This window comes from Nicotiana tabacum, chromosome 5 (assembly GCF_000715075.1).
Source record: "Nicotiana tabacum cultivar K326 chromosome 5, ASM71507v2, whole genome shotgun sequence".
NCBI lineage: Eukaryota > Viridiplantae > Streptophyta > Magnoliopsida > Solanales > Solanaceae > Nicotiana > Nicotiana tabacum.
The window spans coordinates 30,203,452-30,208,788 of record NC_134084.1 but is presented as its reverse complement, the minus strand read 5'-3'; positions in this window follow the sequence as shown (position 1 = coordinate 30,208,788).

Below are 5,337 nucleotides of genomic sequence, written 5' to 3'. Positions count from 1 at the left end.
TGATTTAGACGAGATGGTAGCTGATCGTGAACGTGGAGAGGTAAGCCTCGCATACCTTGAGTGGTTTCACAACCAGGCTATCCCGAACAAAGGACAAAAAGATCCATACGACACGCAGTTGATTGGGAGGAGGATATCGAGGTCAGAGTTTGAGAAACCAGAAGGGAAGTGGCACAAGAGTTCCAATCTCGTATTGACACTTTACAAGAAAATAATGGCATTCTGGAGACAACCAGGGACATACAACAGGTTGATTTTGAGAAGGAAAAGGCTCAATGGGAACGACAGACGCAAGCACTCAAAGCCCAAATTCAAAAGAAGAACATAGTCATAACCGCTCAGCAACAAGAAGAGAAAGAAGCCCAGTTCATGGTAGTTCATGATCAAGAGCGTAGAAGTTTTGCTCCATTAATCCAAGGTCTGAAGGATCAGATAGGGGAGTTGAGTCAAGCAAAAAGAGAGCTAGATCGCGGAGTTTGAAATAGAAAGGCAACACTACCAAAAGGTGATCAATCAGTTAGAAGCGGAGTTGCTAGAAGTTCAGCGCCAGAAAGATATGGCCTTGGACTGCGAGAGTGATGCGCTGGATCTAGTTGTGACCCATGGTCAGCAAAATCAAGAGTTGCATATGGCTTAGGAATACATTAAGGGAAAGATCCTCGAGGTAGCCATATATACCTCAAGAGCGTGTATGAGTTGTCAGGGAATGACGCCTAAGCGGTTTGCAGAAGTATCATTGAACGTTGCTCGTCATATATCTGCAAACATGGAGAGGATATACCACAATGTTGGGGGTCAGCCGCAGGAACAAGCACCTTGATTACAGTGATGCTGGTGGATTCTACTGCAAAGATCAAAGTCCTCTTTTAGTTATCAGCCCTTGGTCATTCTTCTTTTGTTGTTCTTGATCCTGTAAGAGTCTTTTGGTGTTTTGAGTCTTGTTGTTTTACCTTTTATCCTAAAAAGTCTGTTTGAGTCAAGTCTGGTCTTGTTTATCTTTATGCAATTGCTTCTTCTTGAGTCTTGTATAAAAATAATATATATATGAAAAAGATTTTGTTTATATATATATATATATATATATTATATTCTATATTGAAAAATCAATGAAAAAGATTTTGTTTAGAAAAATTCGAAAATGAACCCAAAAGATGTTTGTTTTGTAAAATTAAAAAAAAGAGGTCATGTTTCTGAACTACGTAATGATCTGATTCATGCGGCGACATGATACGTAGGCAACCCACAAAAGGTTCGATCAAATTTTTTTAATGACTCGAAAGTAAAGGATAAAAATAAGGCGAGTGAAAGGGAAAAACGGAAAAAAAGAGATAACAGTGTCAATAGGCAACGAGCTAATAAGTCGGAATGAAACATGAAGCCTTCCAAAAGAATATTAGAGATGGTGATATTTTAGGAGCATATCATATCTACGTGTGATTCCTATCTATGAAATGCTTAACCCCTAACACATTTGTTGCATCTTACCTAGTAAGCTTAAGGTGGTTGGTTTGTGGTGAAAACTGGCAGCACATCATTACTTCACAAGATTTAAGGGAGCGGTTGTAATGGCTAATAGTGATGAAATCGAGTTGGTCAGTGACAATCCGCAGGGTCAGTCAGTTGAGCAAGAGTCGGAAGAAATAAGAAAATTGAGACAACAACTGTCAGATGTATATCAAGCTTGGGTTTCCGGTCGACCTCCACCCCAGGGCCCTTCAGAGGGAACTTCCACCATACCCCAGGATACTTAAACACCGCTCTATACAACGAGCAATCCCATTCTACCACCAGGGTATGTGCCAAACTACAGCCTCCATGCTGCCCCCGGTACCTCTAATATGCGAGATCCAGTCGCACCATTTAGGAACACCCCTCTCGTTGTGTCTGGCGCACCGGTATATACAATACCACTGCCACCACCTATGATGAGCCAAACAAAGAGCCGCCATCTCATGCTTATGATGGCCAATACTATTCTCCAAATATGGATTTTGGGGTCTCAGCTCCATACAATCAGACTCCTCGATACGAATCACCAGTGGAAAATGAAAAGCTTGCCATAACTATTGAGCTAGATGAGATGGCCAGGAAAATGAAAAGTCTTGAACAAAATATAAATAATATACAGGATTAGGTGGTCACAAAAGTGCTTCGTTCAGTGATCTATGCATGTTCCCTCACATCCATTTGCCACGAGGGTTCAAGACCCCAAAATTTGAGAAATATCATGGACACGGTGACCATATCGCTCACTTGAAAAAGGTATTGCAACCAGCTGAGAGGTGCATGAGGAAAGGAAGAGCTACTGATGGCTTACTTTGGGGAAAGCCTTGTGGGGGTAGCTTACGAATGGTTCATTGACCAAGACATCTCTCATTGGCATGTTTGGGATGACATGGCCTAGGCTTTCGTCAAACAGTTTCAGTACAACATTAATATTGCACCAGATCGTAATTCTTTGTCCAATATGAAGAAAAAGCCAACCGAAAGTTTTAGGGAGTATACCATCAAGTAGAGGGATCAAGCGGATAGAGTTAAGCCACCCATGGATAACCACGAGTTGATCACTATTTTTCTGGAGGCTCAAGAGCCTGATTACTTTCAGAACATGATGTACGCGATGGGTAGACCTGTTGTAGAAGCAATTAGAATAGGGGAGATGGTCGAAAATGGCCTCAATACTGGCAGAATTATAAGTCAAGATGCTCTTAAATCCACCACCCAAGCTATCCAAAATGGGTCGGGAGGTTTGGCAAATAGAAAGAAGAGAGATGAAAGGTCCATGATGGCTTCGGGATCTAGGGATTTTCAAAGAGGGGTATCACACCCTTATGTGCAAGTTCAGCAGGGGCAATCCAGCTACCCTCAACATTATTATCCCCTGCCAATTCCTCAATACTCTGTGGGCCCACCACAATATACAGTGTTCAATGCTCAATCATATGCTCGGCCTCCCAATCAGCAGGTACGGGCACCAGCTCCAAGGCCCCCCGACCTCAGTAGCAAAAATTTTCGGGCACCCTACAATGCTCGTCCCAGGCAGGATTATGGTCGAGAGTAGAGGTCGGTAGAAAAATTCACTTCATTGGCTGAATCATATTCTAGTATATTCCAAAAGCTGAAGCAAATGGGCGTAATTGGACCCATCGCTCCCCACCATATGCATCCTGATTCGCATGGATTTCAAGCAAATGCTAGATGTGAATATCATTCCGGTGCCCTAGGGCATAACACTGATGACTGTTGGACTCTGAAAGGAGCCATAGAGAGACTCATTTCTGAAAAACTGATTGTAGTGACGAATGGCGAGGACTCTCCTAACGTGACAAACAATCTGTTGCCAGTACACAATGATGTTCATTTTGTGGGAATGATTGGCCGAGAATACAAGCCAGTCGGTCGAGCAGAAATGATAGCGGGTGCAATTCAAGAAGGAGCAGGTCTGGAATTAAGTCCCAGCCGAGATGTGCCATTGATTGTGAAAGGCGCCCAGAGCTCAAATAAGGCAACTTTATTTGTACCAAAGATCTCGATGTTGGAAGTTCACTCCAGTGTTCCAAGCCTAAGGTTATATGTCCTTGGAGGCTACTCTATCACAAGGCAGAATCAGGGTGGTACGAATGGCATAACAGGGCCGATCATAATCAAACCTGTTGTGCAACCCCCTATGACAAACACGAAAACCATTCCTTGGAACTACAACAAAACTATAGTCACTGAAGAAACCGGTCACTGAAGCAGAGGTAGAAGAGTTTTTGAAGAAGATGAAAGTTCAGGATTACACAATAATTGACCAACTAAGAAAGACTCCTGCCTAAATCTCTCTATTATCTCTGCTCATACATTCCAAAGAGCATGCCCGTGTACTAATCAAGGTCTTGAACGAGGCACATATCTCAGAGGAGACCACAATGAATCAGTTAGAGAAGATGGCCAACAGATTTTTTGAGGTGAATAGAATCTCCTTTACCGATGATGAACTTCCCGAGGAAGGAGCCGGGCACAATAGGGCTCTGAACCTGATGGTAAAATGTGAGGGGCATTATGTAAAGCGAGTCATGGTTAATGGAGGCTCAAGTGTAGATGTATGCCCTCTCTCTACCTTGCAAAGTATGAAGATCAATACAGATAGAATCTGACCCAGCAACGTTCACATCCGAGCTTTTGATGGCTCAGCAAGAGATACCATTGAGGAAATCAACCTCACCATGACGATTGGGCCGGTGGACTTTGAGATTGTTTTCCAAGTAGTGGGCATGGTCACTTCTTATAACTTTCTTCTTGGAAGGCCATGGATCCATACGGCTCGATCTGTGCCATCCACCTTGCACCAGATGCTCAAATTCGAACATAACAAGCAAAAAATTATTGTTCACGGAGAAGACGAGTTTTCCATTTATAAAGACCCGTTAATCCCCTGTATTGAGGCCAAGGAAGGGTCTGAGTCCATTGTCTATCAAGCTTTTGAATTGGTTGTTGTGGACATGTCAAGGAAGAAAAGCCCATTCTACATCCTCGTCTTTCCGCCACATCTATAATGGTGGCTGCAGTTATAATGAGACAAGGTTATAAGCCAGGAAAAGGCTTGGGGCATCATTGCAAGGAAATTTGGAGCCTATTTCTCTGTTGGGTAACCAGGGTACTTTTGGCTTAGGCTTTAGGCCAACACAAGCACACGAAAACAAATCCAAACATCGCAAAAAACATGGATGGGTCTTGCAACAGCCCATTCCTCATATTTTCTACACTTTTGTCAAGCCACGACTCCGAGAGGGTCAAAATTCCTCGGCACATGCAAACATTGATGAAATTTTCCATGGCCTTAGCGATATGTTTTCTGAAGTGAATATGATCCAGGCTGCTGAAGGAACTAGTCATGCTGATATGCAACTAATTGACCCAGAAACCATGCTCACCAACTGGGAAGCAAGTCCTCTCCCCACATGGAAGGAGTCTTGGTAGTTTGCTTTTGCAACCTATTTTTTTGTATTTTGGGTTAGTTTCAGGGTTTTAACCCAAATATCTCAGAATGATTGTTTTGTTTTGATGTTAACCCTTCTATCCTTTCAAATTCAATGAAATGCAATTCAGTTTCCTATTAAATTTTCTATCTTTTCCTTTTCCTAATTCCTGTTATTTTATTTCCATTTCAATTTTGTTAATGACGGCTTTAATAACATGACATGCATGCAGAATTCATGCCCATATCTTAAAAAACTGTCTAATATCGAAATAACGCATCAAGAGGTTGAATATGAGGAAGATGAGGTTGTTGTGGAATATGAGGAAGATGACGTTGAATATGAGGAAGATGAGGAAGTTCCGATCATTCGTGGA